Source organism: Delphinapterus leucas, chromosome 16 (assembly GCF_059928025.1).
Source record: "Delphinapterus leucas isolate spDelLeu-1000000601 "Yukka" chromosome 16, BTC_Dleu_Yukka2, whole genome shotgun sequence".
NCBI classification, from domain to species: domain Eukaryota; kingdom Metazoa; phylum Chordata; class Mammalia; order Artiodactyla; family Monodontidae; genus Delphinapterus; species Delphinapterus leucas.
Window position 1 is genome coordinate 48,680,359 of NC_143144.1, and position 27,168 is coordinate 48,707,526.

The 27,168-nt window shown below is 38.8% G+C and overlaps 1 protein-coding gene across 6 annotated transcripts in view; it reads right to left on the reverse strand.

Moving 5' to 3' along the window:
* Nucleotides 1-27,168, reverse strand: part of SGMS1 (sphingomyelin synthase 1) — a 70,686-nt gene that overhangs the window by 40,196 nt on the left and 3,322 nt on the right. Inside the window, exon 1 of one of the 6 annotated variants that reach the window (XM_089897257.1) lies at nt 1-27,167. The exons of the other annotated variants lie outside the window; for them this stretch is intronic. The gene's annotated coding sequence lies outside the window, so the exon portion shown is untranslated. Of the gene's footprint in view, nt 27,168 lies in introns of those variants that run through there. 6 annotated transcript variants of the gene reach the window in all.

The following is a 27,168-nucleotide window of genomic DNA, read 5'->3' on the forward strand; positions in this document are numbered from 1 at the left end:
AGATACAGAGAAGACATTGGTGGTTACCAGACGAGAGGAGGGTTGGAGGTGAGTGAAATCGGTGAAAGAGGAGTCAATTATATGGTGCCCGATGGAAACTAGACTTATTGTGGTGACCACTTTGTAGGGTACACACATATCAAATTATTGTAGAATATAAAACTAAGGTTATTTGTCAATTATGCCTCAGTAGAAAAGGTAGGGTCTTTTTTCCTTTCTCAAATTTTCTATCATATCCAATAGTTAACTGTCCGCTATAGCTCATGATGAAAAGACACTCCCCAATAGTGGGCTAACTTTTTTTTTAATCTCAAAAGAATGTTGTGTTGGGACTTCCCTGGCAGTCTGGTGGTTAAGACTCTGCACTTCTAATGCAGGGGGCGCGGGTCTGATCCCTGGTCGGGGCACTAAGATCCCACAGGCCTCAGGGCGTGCCCCAAAAGTTAAAAACAAAATAAAATAAAATAATGTTGTGCTAGCTGCAAAAAAACCTGCACAAGTTCGCAGGTTTAAGAGATAGAAATCAGTGACGACAGTGTTTCCTAAGTATGCTTTGCGGAATAATAATCTGATAAAGGGCTCCATGCTTTAAAAAAAAAAAATCAAATGAGCCTAGGAACTGCATACCATAATCCTTCCTAGGGCCAGCAGTACACATTAGTATGTTAGAAGCTCCTGGAAATCCTCCAGTAAAGAAACTCTACCAGGATTTGTTAAACTGACTTCATCAAGGCTGTCCTGCTCTCCATCCCTTTTCCTCCCTAGTAACTATGAACTCCCTATGGACACACTGGGAGGTACTGGCACAAACAGGACCTGAACTCAGGTCTTCTGATTTCAAAGTCCAAACTTGTCCCTACTGAACCCCCAAATCTGACTCTGGAATGAAAATGGACAGTGTGTCCAACTTCCAACTTCCCAGACCAAATAACAATCAACCAAATGGCAGTGAAGCTTAAAAGCTATTCCAGACCTTGCAAAACAGCTGGGCATTGTCTCTTCTGAGCATCTACAGTGCTGTGCACCTTCCCGACATATTCCCTTGTGGTCAAGTGTCTGTCTAGACTGTCCCAGGGGGCTATGAGTGACCATGGAAGGGCTACAATCTTTAAGCATCCATGTATCTTACCTTCCCAGGGCCCAGGGCTCAATCAATATCTACTCAATATCTAAGGGAATGTCCCTTATAACTAGCAACATGTAGATGGTTTAATGGAAAGTAAAACTACTGAAAATGCCACTGATACTGAAAATTGCTTTCAAACAACTTGAATGGTCAAGGAGAATAAGATGGGCATCCTCCAGAAAGAAATATGAAACCAAAGTGAGTCTCTGGCCACTTAAAAACCACTACAGAGGGGCTTCAATCATCACTACTACTACCTAGAGTGACAAGAAGAAACTCACCAAATGGGAGTCCTGGCAGAAGGTCCTGTACGAAAGGAAATCTCTTGGCATCAGACCCCAAACCTCTCTCCAAATATTCCTCAGCAGAATTAGGGTAAGAGCCGAGGGAACGCTCAACAGCTTGAAGTGGTTATGAGAACTCTAAAGAAAAATCCTCGATTGAATGTTCAGGCCCAAGGAAATGAACATGGGCTTTTCACACAGGTTCTTCATTTCTCCCCTTGCCTGATGCAGGAAGTCCACCAGGAGGGGAAAGCCCCTCAGAACCACAAAGAACAGACCAAGGCCAAGGTACTATTTCACTTCTCTTTGATGAGGAAAGTCAGATAATCTCCTCTTCAGACACAATCATCTTCAAAATAGAAAAATATCAGATGGTAGGAGACCATATAGGGCCATGAGACACACACGTGCATGCGCGCGCACACACACACACACACACTCTCTCTCTCTCTCTCTCTCTCTCTGGCATTGCAAGCTTCTATCCAAATGAAGGAACACTGATCTTGCAAAAGCAAGCCCGTCAGGCAGTCTGAGATAGCCAGTAGAACTCTTAAGAGACAGCAAGATAAACCAATAGCTTCCATTAATTGACTAGGACAAAAAACTGTTCACTCCTTAAGACAGTTCCTGTGATTCCCCCCAGTTTGGAATGCTCCTTCGAATCCTCTTCAACAAGTTCCAGATTCTTCCCTTAGCCTTTAAGGTCCTTCTCTGCAAAGCCTTTCCTGGCCACTCCTTCACAATCTTTCCCCCCCTCTCTGAATTCCTACGTCACTGTTATCTGTGCCACAAAATATCAATTCACTGTCTTGTGTGCACGATGTGGTAGAAAGAGCACCAGCTGTGTTAGGCTGGGAGCCTGCAGTTGAGACCCAACTCAGCTACGTCTCTTCTTGACAAAATCCTTTAACCTCTTCAAGCTCAGATTCCTCTGGAAAATGGGATTAACAACTACCTTACCTACCTTCACATGGGCTGCTACTGCTGTGAAGAGCATGTAAAAGGAATGAAAGCTACTAATTACTCCAAGAAATACGTCTTGCTCTTTTTGTAATATCCTGCTTCCTTTCTATTAGCCCAACAGGGCCCATAGTGACATTTCATAACTATTTAATGAAGCTGCCACTTCCAAATGGCATTTTTAAAAGCCCAAATCATTCGGAGGCACATGAGGAAACACGTCTTTCCGAATTGCATGAGAAAATAAAATTCATATTTCAAGCAAGATCTGAAGCTTGAAAATGAAGGTATACACGCAGTTTTCCCACAGCTGATGCTGAAATCACGTGATAGGGAAAATACTCATTTCTACGGAAGTAACTATTGGGCAGCTACTCAGTACTTCAAAGGCCACAGCTAAAACATGAGGACTTACTCACTGACCCCAGAGTCTGGCTGTAGGAGGAGAGGTGAGACAGTGACTGTCCCCTGGACCCATACACTCAACTTAGAACATACTGTGGTGTTTCTGAGAAGGGAAAGGCAAACTGCTTTCATATCTAGACCCAGAAGACTGTACGTTAGGCTGGACTCAGAAAACAACGATTACCACCATCATCCAGAAAAGCCACCCTGAATCCATTACTGGGAGAAAGTTAAGAAATAACGTAGCGCTCAAATCATTAGACTTAGTTCTCAGAACTGGGAAGATGTAATAGAAGAAAAAAAGCTGTACATAAACTCTTTATTCCAAAACTCTAAAGAATTTGAGAGACGGAAGAGGTGCTGGAACTCTCATGCATTTGTAACTTTTGGACATAAGTAAACTACAGTCCAGGGAGATGGTGATTTGTCTAAAATCTCATACACAGCAAAGAGTTAGTTCTGGGTCTAGGCAGAGACTCAAGATGCTTTTCAGGGCTTTCCCACTATAAATAGTCAATGGTCTCACAGATTTGAGAATGTATGAAAGATAATCTGAAAAGTCTTTTTAAAACTTATGGAGTCCTAGAAGATAAAGGGCAGGAAGAACACTTCATTATATATTCTAAACTCACCAAGGTTTTAACTAAATAAAAAATAAATCTGTGAATACAATTCAGCTCCAATTCTTAAAATAGGTATTTTAGGCTTTAATATTAAAAAAGGCATTAGATAATATTCCATCACACACTATAACCTCTATAAATAATCATCAAAGCCAGATGTCTAAAAAAATAAGTTAAAGCAATTATCCTGGTACTGAAAAAAAAAAACATTAACCAGCAAAATCACTAAATAACTCATTTATGAATATTTACCCTTATTCAAAAAGAATCTATTATATTATCTTGTTATCTGACATTGTCTAGGAACAAGACATTGTTGCATTAACAAAAAGCAACCATATGAATTACACACTGAACACAATTTTTCAAAAATTAAAATACCGCAAAATACACAGTACAACTATCCACACAGAAAATGCTCAGGAAATCTGAGTTTTAATGCTTATTCTGGCGTTAACTTGTACTCCACTATCAGGGCCTCAGTTTCCTATAGTGGAATAGTTCATTCCATTTGCTTGTTCCATTAATTAAGGGAATTCACATGTACCTGACAGTGGTTTGGATAACATAAAGCAATACATTAAAATGTAAGAAATGATTATACTGAATATAATTTATTCTCCTTTGAAGATTCAATGAACTTCTAAAACAAAGGCCATGAAATTAAGAATTGCATTTTCATGATTTTTTTAAGGCATGATGGACCCAAGATTGAACAAACAAAGCTGGCATAACAGTGAAGAAACTATAGAGAAGTTCCAGATGTTTCTAAATGCTGATAATGCCAAATGAAAGTAGGAAGCAGTACATAGCATAATTGCCAAGTAAACTTCCCGCTCCACGCTCCATGTATCAAATCTCTAAGAACAAAAGCAACGTGGGGCACACACATGATTTTACTCTACTAGCTTATATAATCAACTTCATTCAAAATCAAAATTTGGTGAGCATGTGATATTTAGCTCAGACTTTACAACATGAAAGTACCTGTGGGTACTCTGTTAAAGAGAAATAAAATCAAGAATTGATATTATGGGGCTTCCCTGGTGGCGCAGTGGTTAAGAATCCGCCTGCCAATGCAGGAGACACGGGTTTGTGTCCTGGTCCAGGAGGATCCCACATGCCACGGAGCAACTAAGGCTGTGTGCCACAACTACTGAGCCTGCTCCCTAGAGCACGCAAGCCACAACTGCTGAGCCCGCGTGCTGCAACTACTGAAGCCCACAAGCCTAGAGCCCGTGCTCCACAACAAGAGAAGCCACCACAATGAGAAGCCGCGCACCATAATGAAGAGTAGCCCCCATTTGCCACAACTAGAGAAAGCCTGCGTGCAGCAACAAAGACCCAACGCAGCGCCCCCCCCAAAAATAAAGAAAATAAAGAAATAGAAAAAAAAAAAGAATTCATACTATTTTATTGTGAAACAGACGAACTGCCTTTCTGTAAACGCTTCAAGCCCACATAAAGGTCTTTACACCTACTAGAACTTTCCATAAAAGTCAACAGTAACCTAATGGACCTTTTAGGGCAATGCAGCCCACTGAAATACTCATGAGGTAGGTGTTAAGTCTTCTCTGACTCAATTTGGATAGCTCCTGAATGCTTTTCTCCAAACCAATCTAATTAGCTGTAAGATTTTTTGGTTGTTATTTAACAAGTAAAGAATTAATTTAAATAGGCAGAATTCATAAAATTGTATTTATCTGAAGAAGAAAAAATGGCTAGAATAACAACCACACAGTTTCAATCTACTGTTGAGCAGATTTTAGATGACTTTTGATGCTTTAACCTTTAAATCGTAATTTATTTTAAATTGCTATTACGTGCAATGTTCACAATTCCATAGTCAACCCTGGTTAGCAAACCATCCCTTTTGAAATGGCTCCTTGAACTAAGTAGATGCTGGCCTGTTTGGCTGAGATACAAGAAAGAAGAGCTTGCTGAAGTAAACATACTTGCCTCATGGTCCACTTAAACTGTTAGAAGAGCCTCATATGGACATCTTTGGGTCTCCTCTCTGCCTTGTTTATTTAATGATGTTTAATATTTTGATTCTGCAATATCTGAAATGTATTCTTTCTCTGCAGTTGCCCTATAACTAACCCAACTGATAGCCTCCCTTTTCGTATCTCCCTCCCTAATGACCCATTCCAATGTAGTAGCCCTCAGTGTTCCAGAGGGAAAGATGATTTTTGGCTGACAAAGGTAGTATACATAACACAATGACAAGAAACCAGCCATGTCAACTGTATGCTATAAATCATGCTTCCAGTGGTTCTCTGACAATGTGAAATACAAAACCGTTTCATCTATTTCTTGGAAAGTCCTACCACCAGCAAGCCTAGCTCGTTCCATTTCCTATACACCAGGCCTCCGTTTGGGTCTTCTCTGAAGGAATGTAAATATTTAGTAACCAGGGCTTCCCTGGTGGCGCAGTGGTTGAGAATCTGCCTGCCAATGCAGGGGACACGGGTTCGAGCCCTGGTCTGGGAAGATCCCACATGCTGCGGAGCAACTGGGCCCGTGAGCCACAGCTACTGAGCCTGCGCGTCTGGAGCCTGTGCTCCGCAACAAGAGAGGCCGCGACAGTGAGAGGCCCGCGCACTGCGATGAAGAGTGGCCCCCACTCGCCGCAACTAGAGAAAGCCCTTGCACAGAAATGAAGACCCAACACAGCCAAGGATAAATAAATAAATAAATAAATAAATTTATATATAAAAAAAAATTTAGTAACCAGAAAATTCAAAGAATCATTTATTGTGGCAAGAATTAGAAACAACCTAAAATTGAGAATTAAATACATCATGATATAACAGAATACTAAGCCTCCACTAAAGACTAGACTATACTTCTATATTTACTGTGATACATATTTATATATATGTGTATATACAGTTTTGTCAAACACGTTACAAAAGAGAATGATACCATTTTTGGAAACACACATGTATCACGAACATCCATAGGAAAAAAGTCTAGAAGGTGTATATCACCTTTGAACTGTTACCTTTGGGAGATAAAATTATGAAATAATTTTTGGCTTTATTTTTTCCAGTGTTTTCTAATTTCTCTGATAAAGACATATTACTTGTGTTTAGAAAAGAAAAACGTTGTTTTTCTTTCAAGCATATTCTGTTTTTAAACACATAGGCTGCATTGTAAAATTAAAAATAGATGCTTCCTACATTTGCTTTCTTTAAAAATATGAAATGGGCTTGCAGATTTCCCTAAATAACTGGAACTTTTGCCCTCTGTGTATAATTAGGTTCCAAAACCATCATATTCACCAAACATAATGGTCTCAGGATAAGAGCCAAACCACCCACAAAGATGAAGCTGAAATCTGAACTTAAGTGCATAAAGAAATTCCAGTCTCAGATATTTCCCATCATTCCAGACAGAAAACAACAACAAACCCTCAGAATGACAACTCTTCTATCATCTAGATTTTCTTCAGTATCCATCTATCCAGTCTACTGCCAAATGTAAAAACCATTTGAAAACTCTGCCTTGTTGTCATTATAATAAGCAAAACTTTGCATAACTCTAATGACAACTAATCACTATAGTTTTCCCCTGGGGTTTCATTCTTAGAGCCCAATTACCAAAACTCTGAAGAGATTTACTCCCACTCAGCTGATGAACTGCCTCTCTAGGTCTGAAACCAGCAGGGCTATTTTATAATATTCATCAAGTTAATCTGTAGTCCTGAGACAAAGACTCAATCTGGCAACTCAAGAATGTTAGTACATAATCAATGTTTCCAAATTCCATCGGCTCTCATGTCCAGCTATTGTGCACAACGGTGATCTTATCTGCCCCAAGAAGCCTGGGAAGGGCGAACACACAGGCTCTTATTTCCATCACACCTCACTCCATTCCCTTCCTTTTTTCCTATTCCTCTTTTTTAAAATAAAAGCTAAAACCCTTCCACTTTACTGCTTGTTCAGCTGGAATTAAAAAGACTGCACGTACCTCTGAATCTATCACAAATGTAAATCGGGGCTATGAAAAAAGTCACTAGCTTGGGAAAAAAGATGAAGCCATGTTTTCCCATCCTGTGTTTTTAAGAAACTTCAAGAAATTAATGTAAATTACAAAAGAGAAGTAAATGCAAAATAGCCCCTTAGAGACTCTTCAATAAGCAAGAGTTCACAGGTTTCCCATGGAAAAAGTAATCTCAGTTAAGAATGAACAAGTAATTGAAAAGTATAAACCATATGAGGAAATAATCCACCAAGAGGTAAAGCTAGCAGGTGTGACAAACAGGAAGTTTACCAAACCATGAACTTGAGAAAACAAAGTAAGTTTGAAGAGTGGTAAAGTGAGTATACTAATGATATAAAAGAAAGAATTAAAACATTAATACAAGAATAAGACATGGTAGGGGGAAAAAAAAAAAGAAAAAAAGACAGGTGTTTTAAAGAATATACAGGAAAATCCCAGGTTCTCTCCTTGGCCTGTGGTGGGCTGATACCTCAGGACGAAAGGGAGAGCAAAAGGTTAAAGGGAGGTCATAAGAGGAAGGGAAATCAGCAAATATATAAAGTATATATTTAAAGGCAATTGACAGGTTTTTTCAAATCTCCCAAACTCAAGCAATCCAGCATCCACATAGTCTTTTTGCAGGGAGAAACGGAGGGGAAAATGGAATCCACTCCATCAAAAGACGAATCTTATTTTTAAAAAGATGGCTAACTAAACATGTGCATTAGTTTCCACCGCCTCTTAAAACTCTCCTCAAATGATAATATAGGGATGAAAAAGAAAAGAAAAAAAAAAGCAAAGAGAACAAAAGAGACAACTAGTTTAGGAGGTTGGGAAGCAGATGGACTAGTGGTAACTGACAGCAATCCCAAGAAAACAGAACCCTAAGCCAGTAAGGAGGAAAAATGAAAAGCAAACTGTGTAACAGAGGCCTTAAAAGAATGAGGAATTGGAGGTGCAGATAACTTGCAAAATGGGGGTGAAGGTAGAGCTAAAAATAGGACTGGTCGAAAGACCATTTAAAAAGTTACCTTTAGATTCTCACTTTGCACAGTGGAACAACTAACTAGCTGTCCTCCACACCAGAGAAGACTGAAAGTTTATTGTCTGGAAAAGGGAAATGAGAGTTGCTAGAACAGGGGACAGGAACACAGTTCAAAGTAGGGCCATCATACTAACTACAATGGATTAAGTAAAAGTTGCAAACAGATGTTAAGTCAGACCTGCCCTAGCCCTTTACCTTATTAGACACCCAGAATACTGGGAGCCAGGATGAAAACTTCCAGGCAGATCTTTTTTTTTTCCCCCTGGGAACTCCAGACATTTTTAAGAGAAAAGAGCACTGATCATCTTGCACTGAAACCCACACAAACAAGCTCCACTCATGCAAAGTGCTTTCAGACAGCATTTTTAAGTGCCTTCTTTAAAATAAGAATGGATGCCCCCCCCCACAAATTACAGACATTTGAAGAAACTCTAATAAATATGAAAGCCAGAGCTTAAAACAAAAAAGAACCTGGAAGAACAAACTAAGTAGGAAAATTATAATGTTAAGAAAAACTATTATTAACATTCTCAAAGATACTGAACAAGAACAAAATGGTACCCAAAAAAAAAAAATTCAGAGAATTTTTAAAAAGAAACGTCTTGGAAATTCATGGTAATTAGAAAATAAAGTTGGAAAAAATATCTCAGAAAGTAGAACAAGACAGAAAGACAGAAAACAGAGAGAAAAGGTAAGAGCACTAAAAAAGTCATCTAGAAAATTCAATATGTGACTAGTAGGAGCTCAAGAAAGAGCACAGGAAAAAAACAGGAAAGTTATAATCAAAGCAAGCATTCAAGAAAGTTTTCCAGACCTCAAGGGGATACGAATTGCTATTCTGAGAGAGTTCATCACATATTCAAGAACAATGACTGAAAATATGTTTGTTATTATTATTCTGTACTAACTTATTTTTTAAAGGAAAGCAGACCCTGAAGAATGCTCTAGCCCCATCCTGCTTTTCACCATCCTGGCTATGCTTTCCTCCATCTTACCTCAAACCACAGCTGCCTATCTCCATCTCTGACCTTCCTTACTGGTATTTCTGTCCTTGCCCACAAGGACCACCACAGGCTTAAAGCACAAAGCCACGGTTTTGGTATTGAAGGGTAGCAGAATATGCTACTTTGGCATGAGGATTATTTTGAGCTGAAGGCAACTGAGAAGTGAAACCAAGCAGGATGCTGTGGGGCCCTCCCAGGCAGAAAAGCCTTTCCGTGTCCCCTTCTTGTTTGTAGGAAAGCTTCCTAGACCTTCTCTGAGCTCCAAAGGGCAGATTCAAACAGTTACTAATCAAGGGAGTGAGGGAATACAGAAAGGAACAACAGTGCAGGATGGGGCAGGGTCCTGGTTCCTCCTGAGGGGACATGCATAATACTTTGATACATACCTCTGAGTTCTTCCGCAGGAACTAGAGTTCTCACCCAGGTGGAGGATGATAACTCAGGCTGGGCCCAAGTGGTGGACCCCAGACTGGCTGGAACCAGAAGGCTGATGATTGAGATTCCTGGTACAGCACCCTGTTAGCTCACCACCAACCAGTCAGAGGAGGGTTACACGCCCTGCAGTTCCCCCCCGCAACCCCAATTTTGCCTATAAAAACTCTTCCCCAAGAAGAGGAGTTCAGGCTTTTTGAGCCTGAGCCACCCGTTCTCCTTGCTTTTGCCCTGCAATAAACCTTTCTGTGCTCCACACTCCAATGTTGTCGTTTGGCCTCACTGTGCATTGGGCGTACAAACTATTCTATTCAACAACAGAAGCAGACAAAGCTCTCTGCTCTCCCCCTATTTTGCCCCAAAGTAGGACATAAGTTTGTAAAAGTATTCCCTCTCCCTGCTCTACCAGGAAGGACAGAAGTTAATCACTGGAGACAACTTTAAGAGTCTAAAAACTTATCAGCCCAGAGATGGCACTGGGGGAATCTATATAACCAACCTTGGTAACACTAGACCTTCTCTACCATTAGCTTTCCGACATACCTGCCTTCTCACGTTTGCTTCCCCTAGAAGCTCAAAGTCCTTTTCCTTTGTCTCGTCACTACTCTAAAAATCTGTTGTTCTTCTGTTAAGACGCTATATAAACTCAAGTTCTTACCACCCTTTTGAGTTACTCATGGCTAGTGTTCCCATGTGTATACGCCACAAGCATTAATAAATTTGCTTACTTTTCTCTTGTTAATCTGTCTTCTGTCAGTCTAACTTGTGGGGCCCCTGCCAGAGACCCTAACATGGGTGGAAGAGGAAGATTCTTCCCCTCCCTACAGTATCTAAATGTAGAAGTTTTAGTCACACTATTGTAAAAGGCAATGGTACCTCTTTAATACTAAACAAATGATGAGAATAACAGTACCATAAAATTTAGATACATTTAATATACAGTAACCATAATCCCATATTTTCTAAGGCAGTTCAGGTTTCAAACATATTTTTCTCCTCTCATACACCATCAAAATGTCTTAGAAGGTTTAACATTTCAGTTTCTAAATTCTCTCCCAGAATGCTTCCACTACCTAGAAATTGTTAGAGATTTTAGTTAGATGTGTGCTGATGCTTTTACTCAGAAGCATCACCGCTTTTAATAATCTACGGACTTTGGAAGACTGATTGGGGCCCTAATCACCACGTGTAATAATAAAACACAACTAAAGTACACCTTTGGTGTTTAAATTGGGACTACCTAGTATTGGTAACGGATTAATAGCAGGCTGAGAGAAAACACAGTTTCTTGATTAATATAAAATAAAAAGCCTTATCTAAAGTGAAGTAAGTTTTTATAGTCTACCGAGGATTAGAAATCCCCACTGGCTGGGAAACCAAAGCCTTTCCACTTCAGTGAGAAAAGGTCTATCTAATCTCTTCTAAATCTATACTTATAAAAATAAATTTTACTCACTGAGGTAAGAGGAAAGCTAATTTAGAGACCACAACCCTGGGGACTAACACCACGTTGCAAAATTGGCAACAACTCACAGGCCCAGATAGGGGAAATCAAGTTCAAGCCTACGTCCCAAAATAAATTTCTAATACTAACTTTGATAGCTAGAGCAGTTTAAACTATTTTCAGACTAGGGATCATCTAAAGGGGTAAATTTAATCTGACGGCACCTAAATGTGCATCCTTTGGTCAGTTGTAGCTGTAAAGGTGCTGTCCATGTTCCCACCATGTTCTATTCTTCTTCCCCAAATGGCCCCCTGTGCCAGTCTCCTTCCCTGGTCTCCTGGATTTCAGGCAAAGCAAGTGTACGTCTTCTTTACCTTTATCTCCACACTCAAAACAAAATACATTAAGCATTTTTTTCTGACAGCAAGTATACCAACTCTTAAAAATGAATACCCATCAACTCATCGACTTTTCTCTGGGCATCACTGACCATGTCTTCTTGGTTCTAACGATCTGATAATTTCCCAAACTTACAGGGCCAATCTTCACTGAGCTTCTTTATCAACTGACCAATGGTTAGCAGCAGCAAAGCTCAGCTGCACAGAAGGGATGCTCCTCAACCATCAAGGTGGTCAGCACTGGAGCACAGTCTCAGGTTGTAAAGGGACCTGTAAAAGCTTTTGCTTTGGCTAAGGTAGAATACCACCAGGGGGCAGCAGAAAGTCTATCAAATTACAGACTCATCCCAGCACCTCGCCCAGACTATGAAGGATTTTAGAGACATCTTCCAACAGAGACCCTACACCTAAGCAATACAACTATGTGTAGAACTGCAAGAACTAGAATCCCTGTTTTCTAAATCATCAGTTGATGCTCCTTACACTATACCCATGTGATTATAACGTGGATCTAGTGACTACAATTAGCAATACGGCCATTTCCATAGTTTTCCAGACAACACACTGCATATCTGAACTATCCTGCAACCTCACCTAAACAAGACCTTGTCTGGGGTGTAGGATCTCAAAGAAATACAAAACCCTACAATTAAAGGACAGACAGGGACTTCCCTGGTGGTGCAGTGGTTAAGAATCCACCTGCCAATGCAGGGGGCACAGGTTCGGTCCCTGGTCCAGGAAGATCCCACATGCCACGGAGCACCTAAGCCCGTGCACCACAACTACTGAGCCTGTGCTCTAGAGCCCACGAGCCACAACTACTGAGCCCATGCCGCTAGAGCCTGTGCTCCGCAACAAGAGAAGCCACCGCAATGAGACGTCTGCGCACTGCAACAAAGAGTAGCTCCCGCCCACTGCAACTAGAGCAAGCCTGCGCCCAGCAACGAAGGCCCACGCACAGCAACGAAGACCCAACGGAGCCAAAAATAAATTAAGAAAAATAAATATATAAAAACCACACAGTTTACCAGAAGCACTAACCTAAGACAATCACTTAAATATTTATTCTCGGTTTATATAAAAACCTAATAAGCTTTATTTTCTAACTACCATACCTATAACTTAATGCAACAAAATTAGAACCTTGCAACTAAGTCAGTGATGTAAAATTACATAAGTTGTGAAATTAGCTAACTTTTTTTTTTTTTTTTTTTTTGCGGTACGCGCGCCTCTCATTGTTGTGGCTTCTCCCATTGTGGAGCACAGGCTCCAGACGCGCAGGCTCAGCAGCCATGGCTCACAGGCCCAGCCGCTCCGCGGCATGTGGGATCTTCTGGACCGGGGCACGAACACGTGTCCCCTGCATCGGCAGGCGGACTCTCAACCACTGCGCCACCAGGGAAGCCCAACTTTTTTTTTAAGGCATGATAAAAGTAAAAGATCTGAATGAGCACAGCTAGGCTATCGGGCATTGGGTGACATAAGTTCTTTGCTTTTTTTAAAAATAAATTTGTTTGTTTGTTCATTTATTTATTTATGGCTGCGTTGGGTCTTTGTTGCTGTGTGCGGGCTTTCTCTAGTTGCGGTGAGCGGGGGCTACTCATTGTTGCAGTGCGTGGGCTTCCCCTTGTAGTGGCTTCTCTTGTTGCCAAGCACAGGCTCTAGGGGTACAGGCTCAGTAGTTGTGGCTCGCAGGCTCCAGGGCACAGGCTCAGTAGTTGTGGTGCGTGGGCTTAGTTGCTCCGCGGCATGTGGGATCTTACCAGACCAGGGATGGAACCCGTGTCCCCTGCATTGGCAGGCCGATTCTTAACCACTGCGTCACCAGGGAAGTTCCAAGTTCTTTGCTCTTAAAAAGGCTTGAACGTATATCACTGTGTTATGTTATAGTGAACTAAGTTCAAAATGAGTCATATATAAAGTGTTCTCTCAACTCAATGCAAGTTCACAGGCATTTATGAAGTCTCTAACATTAACACACGTGACACTAAGTGTATAAAAGATAGCTTTAAACAAATAACCGTAAAAATGCCAGTCAAAATACTCCATAGATGAAATTAAAAGTCAAACAACACCAGACAAAATATTTTTAAAATCTGTCTTAGATTACAAATATGAAGAGCTCTTAAAAATCAGTTAAGGAAAAGACTTTAAACAAAGATTACAAACAGGCCAAACACACACACACACAAAGTCAAAAAAACCAATCTCACAAGTTTAAAAAAAAAAAGAAGAAAAAAGAAAAATTATAGCAAGGTGCCATTCTTCAGCTACTGAGTTGGCAAAGATGAAAAAGAACCATAATTTCTTTTTTTTTTTTTTGCGGTACGCGGGCCTCTCCCCATTGTGGCCTCTCCCGTTGTGGAGCACAGGCTCCAGACGCGCAGGCTCAGCGGCCATGGCTCACGGGCCCAGCCGCTCCGCGGCATGTGGGATCTTCCCGGACCGGGGCACGAACCCGTGTCCCCTGCATCGGCAGGCGGACTCTCAACCACTGCGCCACCAGGGAAGCCCAAAGAACCATAATTTTAAAAAAACAACAGTGTCACCAAGGGTCTAAGTTCTGCTAATTGTACCTGTGAAGTTCCTCATGAATCCATTTACTTCTCTTTACTTCATACAACCACCATGGTTTAGCCAACACCACATTTCATTTGAATTACTGCCACAGCTTCCTCAATGATATTCTTGTGTCCAAACGCCAAGTGCGTTCTCCATAGGGCGGCAAAGAGAACTTCTTCAACTGTGTGCTTCCCATCTTTGAAATCCTGCAGTGCTTTCCACTGCTCTTAGAATAAAATCCACACTTAATTGTTATACAGCTTACAAGACTCGTCCTGCCTTTGTATGGCCAAGTACCTCCGCCACATACTACACATCTACTATGCTAATCTTTTTAGTTCCTAACCACCCCAGGACCTTTGTACATGCTGTTACAGCTACCTGGGACACTTTCACCCTATTCTTTCTTCACTATTGGCTTCCACTCAACTTTCAGGCCTCCACTCTTTTTTTTTTTTTTTGAAGGCGGTGTAATGTTTAATTGGCATCCAAAGGTATTATCAGCTAAATGTTCAAAAGTATCAAATGTACATCTCACAAAAAATTACATTTGTCCTTGACTTTTGCTTCTCTCTGATCCACATGTTATTAATACATCATAATACAATATATATGCCACATATTCAGGCCTCCACTCTTATATGTCATCTCTTCACCAAGCCTTCCATGATCATCCTCTTACCTACATCATCATCTTACTTGTTGAGTGTCTTTCTGCCCTGCCAGAACGGAAGCTCCAGGATGGAAGGAAGTTCTCTTGTGTTTTTTCATTATTGTATCCTTGAGAGCTAGCACACAGTAGGCACTCAATATAAATATCTGTTTCATGAGTGAAAAAATAAACACTAGAGAAGGAAGGTAGTTGACTATATTTGATTCTAAGAACATAGGTCTTAAACCCAGACTGTCCATAATGTGGGGATGACCAGATCATTCTAAATAAAACTCATGTATTTTCTTTTAAACTCCCAAGTATTAAAAAAAGAATAAATCCATAAACCATTTCATCAAAAAATTAATTTAAAAAATCTCCTGAAAAGAAGTACAGCTAGGATTTTCAGATGGGAAAACATATTTCCTTTAATCATACCATTTTTTCCTTTTAGACTTACTTTAGTAAGAGAAGAAAATAACATTGAGCCCTGTTGGTAGGAACTTAATTTCTTAAACATGTAAAAGGAATCACTATCCAATTGTTATGCCTAAAGAGAAGGCTCAGAGAGGTTCCTTAAATTGTATTCTTTGTTATAAGTAAATTAAAAGAAAATGCAGAGTCAATGCTATAACAGAAAAACCAAAAGTATTCAAACAAAATTTACAATTTCACATTTATACAATAATTAAAACAAAAATACTTGTTTTTTTCAAATTGTGTACACAGCCATTTTCCGCCTGAAATTAAGCCCTCACACTTTTCAAAGTTATCAAAATCCTCCTTAGTACTATGTTTAATCAGATTTTTAAGAGTGTCACAGTAAGAAACAGAGCCTAAATATGAAACCTTACAGATGTTTCTCAACATGCTTCTGAAGGTACGATAACTCCCAGATCCTTTATAGATGAGTTGTTCCTTAATCTGTATTATCTGTTGAGACAGTGGTTGGAACAATAATATAGGCACATCTGAGCAACATGGCATGGAGATGCCATGTCCCTAATTGTTCATTCCTCAATAGGCCCTAGCCACTAAAATAGAACTGTAAGTATCACTGTCCTGTGTTGTGTTTTTTAATGCTCAGATCATGCAGTGTTCATTTTTTTTTCAAAATTCTGTATGCACTGACACCTAAACCATTTGACAAAATGTCAGTTTCACATACAATGAGAACATTATGTTATCATAACCTGAAAAGGTGACATAGCTCATTAAAAGAATTTCAGAATCTTGTCAAATGATCTAAAGATGTAAACTGTGAGATCAAAGAATTTAACTTTCAAATGCCACAAGTTATTTCAGTATAAAAGAGAAACAAGGAGCAAGGGAAAATATGGATTTAATCTGTAGAAGAAACAAACACCAGTCATGAAGATCGAAATTGGAAAAATGACTAAGAACAATTATGTACTACATCTAGGGGAAAGGAAACTCTCAATGTCTCAGTAATGGGGAGGGGTAAAATTTAGCCCCCAATACGCCAAAAAAAGACTTTCCAGATTATTTCTGAAAACTACATTCTTACCATAAAATAACAGTGGAAATCCCATGGGTGTCCATTCCATATTTGATCATGTTCCACACCTACACCAGAAGAATTAAACTACATACATAATAAAAGATCCGCATATCTAAATTAAGTTCTTTTTGTATAGAGCTAAGTATATATTATAGAGATCCTGTTCATTAAAGGAACTTGATGATCAGCATTCAGAGAGCCTATTACCAAAGCACTCTGGCAAGGCAACAGGCACATCAACTTCACTGAAGACACAGCTCAAATTTATCTTCTATTTATATTCCTAATGAGCTTTTCTTTTTGGCATAAACAAAGCCAGCACTGAGGAGCTAAGGACTGAAAATTATACATATTAATAAAAGCCAAATCACTGAATCCAAATAAGACCAAACATTTATTAAGCACCTACTATGCATAAAGCATTGTCACAGGCATTCTGGGAAACTGGGACACATACAGCAGCACTGTTCCTGCTTAACCAGGTTAAAATGACCAAAAATCAAATTCCAACTCTTCTCCAAACCTACTCCCCTTGCATGCCTCCTTCAGCTTAGTAAATTGCAATTCCATCCTACCACATGCTCTGGCAAAGAATCTTTGCTGGCGCGCTCTCTCTGCCCCTATCCAATCCATTACAGCATAAGACCAATAATATTCAAAGAAGCATCTGTGAACTAATTGGAAACTTTTATTCAGAAATACTACAAACTTGAGTGAAAATAAATAGTCAGACTTAAAACCTTCAGTGGACTACTATAACATCTAGCACAGAATAGACTCTTAATAAATATTTGTTGAATGCATGAATGAATGAAGGAGTGGAATTATTTATTTTTGTTTCTAAAGCTCATTATTGTATTGAGCACCTACTCTTAAAACACTGTGTATCCCTGACAATGACAATTCATAATCCAGGTAGCATAGCAAAGAGAACATGCTAAGGTAGGATATATGGAACAAAAAGTGCTCAAAGTGTGAAATAGGAGGTAAGTACAAATAATATATGCTAAGATTCAGTAAAGGCAAAAACAATTTAAAAAATTAGTTAATACTGCCACAACCTTTATGTAAGGCAATGTGACACTACTTATCAAAATCTGTAACATACTTTATGCTCCAGAAATTCCATTTCTAAGAATCTTGCTTCAGAAATATTAACAACTGAGTCAAGACGTACGTTCAAAAAGGTTCCCTGCAGCCCGGTTCACACAGCAGAGTTTCCAAATGCATCTAAACATCCTTCATTGTGGTATGGATAAATAAATGTGGTACCTCCTCACAACAGAATACCATGCAGTCATTTCAAAGAATGAGGTGTAGGAAGGAATGAGGTGTATCTGTAGATAGCGATGTGTCTGTGATACAGAAATACTTATTATTTTCATTTTAAAATGTATATATTTCAAGGCAGGCTCCATGGCTTAGCTGATTAAGGTGCCTGTGTAGTAAAATGTGTATATTTTGCTGTATATGTGTATGTGTATGTATAAGCATAGAAAGTCTGGAAGTATATACAACAGAGGCTATGGGGGAACAGGTATGGAGAACTGGAGTGGGTGAGGGAATTTCACTTGTTTATACATGGTGTATATTCAATAATCACATGTCAGTCTGCACTTAAAAAGATTAGAGAGAGCACAAGAGGAAAAGGAGAAAGAGAAGAAAAGGGAAGGGAAAATTGTTTACCAAAGAATTCTCAAGTCCAGAGTTACACACGTCTTTTAAAATATAAGTGTCCATCTGGGATCAGCTGCCCAAGCCAGGAGGTCATGAAATTCACCTTCTCTTGCAGCTGTATCTTCTTGGGATTTAACTCCTCTCCCTCTTTGGAAACCCATGTTGCTTGGGACCTGCCCCAACCTTGCTGGCAGTGGCAGTTCTGGTAAGCATAAAAGTAAAGAAAAACAGAAAGGAAGAAGAATCGGGAGAGCAGCTCCCTGCTCCCTTCCGAAGCCCCCTACAGGTACTGCTGTTCTGTCCTAGAGCTGAGACCATCCTTCATCCTTAACCCTGATGCTTGCGTAAGTGACAAAATTCACATCAGACTCACCCAGCCTGGGCATTCCTCAGAAAGCTCCACCAACCAAGACTGACATGGTCACCAAACTAAACCTTTCTCTTTTTATCCACAATTTGAATACAGACAGGGTTCTACAATGCAGACTTTTTAATCCTCTCTCTTTCTGATCTTGCAAGCAGTAAAAACATGACCTGCAGAAGAACACAATTAAAGAAATGGGGCTACCCAGGTCTGGAGCATGTTCCCAGGAATCCAGACTAGAAAGACGCAGGGACTTTCCCAGTTTCTCCAGGCCCTTGAGCTCCTAACCAGCCCATTAGCAGAATCCGTAGAGACATCTATAGGTCACTGCCTACCTGGCTTCATCCTGCTGCCAGAGGCTTCAATGGAGTGATGTGTGGCCTGCTCAAGAAACATTCAGAACCCATTTCCAAAACATTACTTATTTCTGTCCCAATTTACCAGCTATATTACCTGGACTATTATTTATTTAACAGTGTTCTTCAAATTGGCTTGTACTCTGCCTCCTTTTTTGTCTGTCCTAGATCCATATATATGCTGTCTACAAGAGGCCCACTTCAGACCTAGGGACACATACAGACTGCAAGTAAGGGGATGGAAAAAGATATTCTATGCAAATGGAAATCAAAGCTGGAGTAGCAATACTCATATCAGATAAAATAGATTTTAAAATAAAGAATGTTACAAGAGACAAGGAAGGACACTACATAATGATCAAGGGATCAATCCAAGAAGAAGATATAACAATTACAAATATATATGCACCCAACATAGGAGCACCTCAATACATAAGGCAACTGTTAGCTGCTATAAAAGAGGAAATCAACAGTAACACAATAATAGTGGGGGACTTTAACTCCTCACTTACACCAATGGACAAATCATCCAAACAGAAAATTAATAAGGAAACACAAGCTTTAAATGACACAATAGACCAGATAGATTTAATTGATATTTATAGGACATTCCATCCAAAACCAGCAGATTACACTTTCTTCTCAAGTGCACACGGAACATTCTCTAGCATAGATCACATCCTGGGTCACAAATCAAGCCTCAGTAAATTTCAGAAAATGGAAATCATATCAAGCATCTTCTCTGACCACAATGCTATAAGATTAGAAATGAATTAGAGGGAAAAAACCATAAAAAACACAAACACATGGAGGCTAAACAAAACGTTACTAAATAACCAAGAGATCACTGAAGAAATCAAAGAGGAAATCAAAAAATACCTAGAGACAAATGAAAAGAAAACACGATGATCCAAAACCTATGGCATGCAGCAAAAGCAGTTCTAAGAGGGAAGTTTATAGCTATACAAGCCTACCTCAAGAAACAAGAAAAATCTCAAATAAACAATCTAACCTTACACCTAAAGGAACTGAAGAAAGAAGAACAAACAAAACCCAAAGTTAGTAGAAGGAAAAAAATCATAAAGATCAGAGCAGAAATAAATGCAACAGAAACAAAGAAAACAATAGCAAAGATGAATAAAGCTAAGACTGGTTCTTTGAGAAGATAAACAAAGTTGATAAACCATTAGCCAGACTCATCAAGTAAAAGAGGGAGAGGACTCAAATCAATAAAATTAGAAATGAAAAAGGAGAAGTTACAACAGACACCGCAGAAATACAAAGCATCCTAAGAGACTACTACAAGCAACTCTATGCCAATAAAATGAACAACCTGGAAGAAATAGACAAATTTTTATTTAGGTATAACCTTCCAAGACTGAACCAGGAAGAAACAGAAAATATGAACAGAAAAATCACAAGTAATGAAATTGAAACTGTGACTGGAAATCTTCCAACAAACAAAAGTCCAGGACCAGATGGTTTCACAGGTGAATTCTATCAAACATTTAGAGAAGAGCTAACACCCATCCTTCTCAAACTCTTCCAAAAAACTGCAGAGGAGGGAATACTTCCAAACTCATTCTATGAGGCCACCATCACCCTGATACCAAAACCAGACAAAGACACTAAAAAAAAAAGAAAATTACAGACCAATATCACGCATGAATATAGACGCAAAAATCCTCAACAAAATACTAGCAAACAGAATCCAATAACACATTAGAAGGATCTTACACCATGACCAAGTGGGATTTATCCCAGGGATGCAAGGATTCTTCAGTATATGCAGATCAATCAATGTGATACACCATATTAACAAACTGAAGAAGAAAAACCATATCATCTCAATAGATGCAGAGAAAGCTTTTGACAAAATTCAACACCCATTTATGATACAAACTCTCCAGAAAGTGGGCATAGAGGGAACCTACCTCAACATAATAAAGGCCATATATGACAAACCCACAGCAAACATCATTCTCAATGGTGAAAAACTGAAAGCATTTCCTCTAAGATCAGGAACAAGACAAGGATGTCCACTCTCACCACTATTATTCAACATAGTTTTGGAAGTCCTAGCCACGGCAATAAGAGAAGAAAAAGAAATAAAAGGAATACAAATTGGAAAAGAAGAAGTAAAACTGTCACTGTTTGCAGATGACATGATACTATACATAGAGAATCCTAAAGATGCCACCAGAAAAGCACTAGAGCTAACCACTGAATTTGGTAAAGTCGTAGGATACAAAATTAATGCACAGAAATCTCTTGCATTCCTACACACTAATGATGAAAAATCTGAAAGAGAAATGAAGGAAGCACTCCCATTTACCACTGCAACAAAAAGAATAAAATACCTAGGAATAAACCTACCTAGGGAGACGAAAGACCTGTATGCAGAAAACTATAAGACAATGATGAAAGAAATTAAAGATGATACAAACAGATGGAGAGATATACCATTTTCTTGGATTGGAAGAATCAATACTGTGAAATGACTATACTACCCAAAGCAATCTACAGATTCAATGCAATCCCTATCAAATTACCAATGGCATTTTTTACAGAACTAGAACAAAAAAATCTTAAAATTTGTATGGAGACAAAAAAGACCCCGAATAGCCAAAGCAGTCTTGAGGGGAAAAAAAGAAGCTGGAGGAATCAGACTCCCTGACTTCAGACTACACTACAAAGCTACAGTAATCAAGACAATATGGTACTGGCACAAAAACAGAAATATAGATCAATGGAACAGGATAGAAAGCCCAGAGATAAACCCACGCACCTATGGTCAACTAATCTATGACAAAGGAAGTAAGGATATACAATGGAGAAAAGACAGTCTCTTCAATAAGTGGTGCTGAGAAAACTGGACAGCTACATGTAAAAGAATGAAATTAGAACACTCCCTAACACCATACACAAAAATAAACTCAAATGAATTACAGACCTAAATGTAAGACTGGACACTATCAAACTCTTAGAGGAAAACATAGGAAGAACACTCTTTGACATAAATCACAGCAAGATCTTTTTTGATCCACCTCCTAGAGTAATGGAAATAAAAACAAAAATAAACAAATGGGACCTAATGAAACTTCAAAGCTTTGGCACAGCAAAGGAAACTACAAACAAGACGAAAAGACAACCCTCAGAATGGGAGAAAATATTTGCAAACGAATCCACAGACAAAGGATTAGTCTCCAAAATATATAAACTGCTCATGCAGCTCAATATTAAAAAAACAAACAACCCAGTCCAAAACTGGGCAGAAGACCTAAATAGACATTTCTCCAAAGAAGACATACATATGGCCAAGAAGCACATGAAAAGATGCTCAACATCACTAATTATTAGAGAAATGCAAATCACAACTACAATGAGGTATCACCTCACACTAGTTAGAATGGGCATCATCAGAAAATCTACAAAGAACAAATGCTGGAGAGGGTGTGGACCAAAGGGAATCCTCTTGCACTGATGGTGGGAATCTAAGTTTTACAGCCACTATGGAGAACAGTATGGAGGTTCCTTAAAAAACTAAAAATAGAATTACCATATGACCCAGCAATACCACTATTGGGCATATACCCAGAGAAAACCATAATTCAGAGAGACACATCCACCCCAATGTTCATTGCAGCACTATTTACAATAGCCAAGACATGGAAGCAACCTAAATGCCCATCAACAGACGAATGGATAAAGAAGATGTGGTACATATATACAATGGAATATTACTCAGCCAGAAAAAGGAACGAAATCGGGTCATTTGTAGAGCCATGGATGGATCTAGAGACTGTCATACAGAGTGAAGTAAGTCAGAAAGGGAAAAACAAATATTGTATATTAACGCATATATGTGGAACCTAGAAAAATGGTACAGATGAACTGGTTCGCAGGGCAGAAATTGACACACAGATGTAGAGAACAAACATATGGATACCAAGGGGGGAAACTGGCGGGGGTTGGTGGCGGTGGTGGGATGAATTGGGAGATTGGGATTGACATACATACGCTAATATGTATAAAATGGATAACTAAGAAGAATCTGCTCTATAAAAAAATAAATGAAAGAAAATTGAAAAAAAACACAAAACACTGTCCTGTCCTAGGCAACAATATCCATGAAAACAGATATTTAATGTACTGGCAATTCTTTTTAAACTAATGAACATTAAAGCAAATATATAACTGAGAATTTTAACAGTGTTGCCTGATTCCCATGGTATGTAAAACAGTTCAAGAAGAGTGTTCTGAAAAAGCCATTCTGGGAAAGTGTATTGAGGTGCAAACAAGAGCAAAGAACTCTGGGAGCACTACCTATGCAGAAGCGTGGTGCTGCCATGACCACAGGTTTTGTCTTTAAGAAAGTAATCGCAAGTGGAGAGAGAAGGGACAGCGGGGAAAAGTCCTCGTGTGAGTTTCCTCCATCCCTATTTACAATTTCCTTCAAATCAAATTGCTTTGCCCCTAGGAACCTGTTTTTGTTCTGAATTTTAACATTTAAAAAACAACTAAAGAGCTGTAGTTTGGGGTGATAAGTTCTGGAGATGGACACTGGTGATGGTTGTAGAAGAAATGCATATACTTAACACCACTAAATTGTGCACTTAAAATGGTTAAAATGGTAAATGTGATGTTATGTATATTTTACCACAAATTTTTAAAAATGTTAAAAACAAAAAGCCAACCATGCTCAGCCGCTGAGCTGAATGGAGTTATGAGTGGCCCCACCGCAGGCTCAGGTGGGGCAGGGCAGGTCTGCATGGCCCTGGTGAATCCCTCTGTCTTTCCCTCTTGTCTTTTTCCCATCCACCTTTCAGGGATCTAACTGCAGTGTGGAAGGGGACATGGGGCGGTTCAGGAAGGAATGAAATCCTAACCCATCACTTGCTAAATGTTCACATCCCTTTGCTGTACAGTGTGATGAAGAAGAAAGTGGCATTTCAGGCAACCCTGCTCTCCACCTGTAAAGTACAAGGGTAGGAGACAGGTCTTCGTCTTCCTCTTCTTTTTAATTCTCTGGTACTACCAGGTTTAAACTATTAGATAAAATTGGATTGTTAGAGGGATACACGTATATATACCTTTCATATTAGGTAGATTTTACACGGTACTAAACTTGGGAATTAAGAATTGGGATTACAGTTAATGGACTTTTGACCTGTGGGTTTCAGTTGGCACCAATCTCAGGGGGAAGAAAGGAGTCCATTTGTTCAACAATAAGAAACAGACTAAATGAATCAGTACCCTTATAAGTAATTCCACAAAATTATAATTTATATCTTCTTGGAAAATGTTCAGTGATGTGGAAGAATGCATGTGATATTCTATATTGCAAATTTTAAGCAAGTTTCTGTTCAGTATATATATATGGCATGATTGTGGTTTTGTGATAACTGTATCGCAGATAGAATACATTACGCACAGAAGATAAGACTTTAGGTCTACACACCAAACTGATGACAGTTACCTCTGGTGACTTAACAATTCTACTTACCTTCTTACAGTTCAAAATTCATTATAATGAACATATTATTTTTCTAATCAATACAAGGCTATAGTAAACAAACATAAATAAATAAATAGCTGTTTTAAAAGTGGATGCCCTCCCTCAATTACACACACACACTTGCCCTCTCTCCCCACCCACCTCCTACTGAAAAACTCCAGACACAACCTTTGTCTTCTGTTATCAACAGAAACAGAGGAGCGACTGTGGAGCTGGTAGACTAAATTTAGCAGACAGATCCAAGTTAGAGTTCCTCTCAAAGAACTCCTGGAAATAGCTCTGGTCTCATGAAACTGAACTTCCTTGCTCTGTCACTCTGGGCTTCATTTTATGAGCTTCTGATTTTATCAAATGGCCACAGGAATTACATACTATTAAAAATAGCACCACAGTATGCTGGTTGGTGTAACTTCTTGGCAAAGAGCAACTTGTTTTCTGCATTTCTGTGAAACACTTAATACATGTAAATCAAAATAACAAAGGTCAAAGTCTTCAGAAGTAGGTTATTAACTTCAGGAGTTACAATCAACAGTACAATAGATTCTTATTAAGAAGGGAAAAAAAACTTAAAAAAAATGAATGCTTAAATCTCTTACGTGAAGGTACTTTATAAACTATAAAATTATCCAATTCTCAAAGCAAAAATTTTGGGGAAGTTTATTGTGCCAATTTTGCAGGTGAGGACATGGAGGCTCCGAAAGTAAGTGATCTCAAGTTAGATCTTCAGCACTGAAATAGTGCTACAATTATATTACATCAAAGAATTTTCCAGAATTTATCACTAAGTCATTTAGACTTGAATAGAGCCAAATGATCCACTTCTGCTTTTCCTTTAAAGTTAAAAAGACTTCCATTGTAATTATATTTTATCAAGATTTTTTAAATTTATAGACAATTTTTTTTTTTTTGCATTCTCCTCTTTGGCCTGAACTTTTAAAACAATCTCCTCATTTTTCCAAAATATCAATTTCCAGTAAGACAAAAAGACGGTTTTCTTCTTGTATCTTTTGCATTAAACAGTATAAGCTTCACTTGTGCCAACGGTATTTATAGAGAAAAGTTTGAGAGAGCTGGGCAGCAAGAAGAGACAGAAACATGGTATTTATAATTCGGAGATGCAGGATGTAGAAATTATTTGAAAAAGATCAGAACAGCTTTATAATGAATAGTTCATTTTTGTTGGTAAAAATTTATATAACTTTGACTTGGCTGCGTCATGTGATTTTTAAATTGCCTTAAATATAAAATTCTCTATTAATATTGCTCTCTCTATATACAAAACATATATCAGTATATCATATAATTTTATAATAGTAATGAAATACATACATTGCTTTTTTTCAACAGGCACAAAGTTGTTATTCTTCTTTTTTTTTCTTCTCCCAGTATAAGGAGTGTCTAATGGGGATGGAGTTTGGCTCAGGGCTAATGTCTTGAACACACGTATTTAAACATGAGGCAGCCATACGGCATAGTGGTTAAAATGAGCTTTGGAATCTCTAAGACTGGGTCAAATTCTTCTTCCTTCCTTCACTAATAATAACTACCATTTGTATGATCTTAGGTGAGTTACCTAAACATCTGAACCTCTTGTTGCCTCATCTCTAAAATGAGAATTAATATCGGTCTCAGCTGGCTTAAAACATTTTTTTCTTTTTCTTTTGATATAATTTTAGATTTACATAAAAGTTGCAATAATAGAACAGAAAACTGAGGTATACCCTTCACCCCATTTCTCCTGTGTTAACAACCTAGATAACCATAGCGCAGTTATCAAAATCAGGAAATTAACAATGTTATAATATTATTAACTTAAAAACAGATCTTATTTGAATTTCACCAATTTTCCCCGGATGTCCTCTTTCTGTTCCCACAATCTTTTAGTTATTGGGTCTCCTTAATCTCCTCCAATACATGGCTGTTCCCCAATCTTTCCTTGCCTTTACGACCTTGACACTACTGAAGAATAATAGTTATTCTGTAGAATGTCTCTCAGTTTGGGTTTCTCAGATGTTTTCATGATTAAAGTTATACATTTTTGGCAGGAACACCCAGAAGTGATGTTGTGTCCTATTCAGTACATCGTGTCAAAGGGTACATGATGTTTATATGTCATATCGGGTGTAATGCTAACCTGATCTCTTGTTTAAGTCGGTAACCTCAGAAAGTTGTTTGTGTACGTGGTGGTTCTGGAACTTGTCTTTAACAAGTGGCAGCTATTGTTATGGTAAAATCCAAACTAAGAACAGAAGTTTTGGAATTAGGTAGACTTGGGTTCCAATGCCCATTTTACTGGTTCCTGCCATGTGACCATGGACAAGTTTTTTTAACTTCCCCAGTTCCCGCAGTGTCCAATAAAGACAAAACGGCCTGTAAAGCTGTTAAGAAGCTGTTATAAAGTTAAGAAGATGAAATGAAATATGTAAAGCACTCAGTGCCTGCAATTTATGCATGTTCCATGAAATCAATCACTATTATTACCTTTTAAGTAAGTTACTATTTTTTCTGCAAAATAATCACTATGGCTTAAGATAAAGAAATCTGAGATCTGGGGAAAAATGTGGGTTGGAGCATTGTGGGAGTAGGTTGGAAAGATGTCAGATGAGGGGGGAAGGCATGGAAGAGCCAACAGCACACCCCTCTTACTCCATCTCATCTTTCCATTGCAAAAACTGGTGTTGCAAGTACAGCCAGAGAACATGAAGGCATTTGTGCTTGATTTCTGACACATTAACCCCATGATGCAAGAACCAATTCCCTGCTATACGCCATGGAGGCTTCTCCCTCATTTGTTCTCTCTTGTAAAATC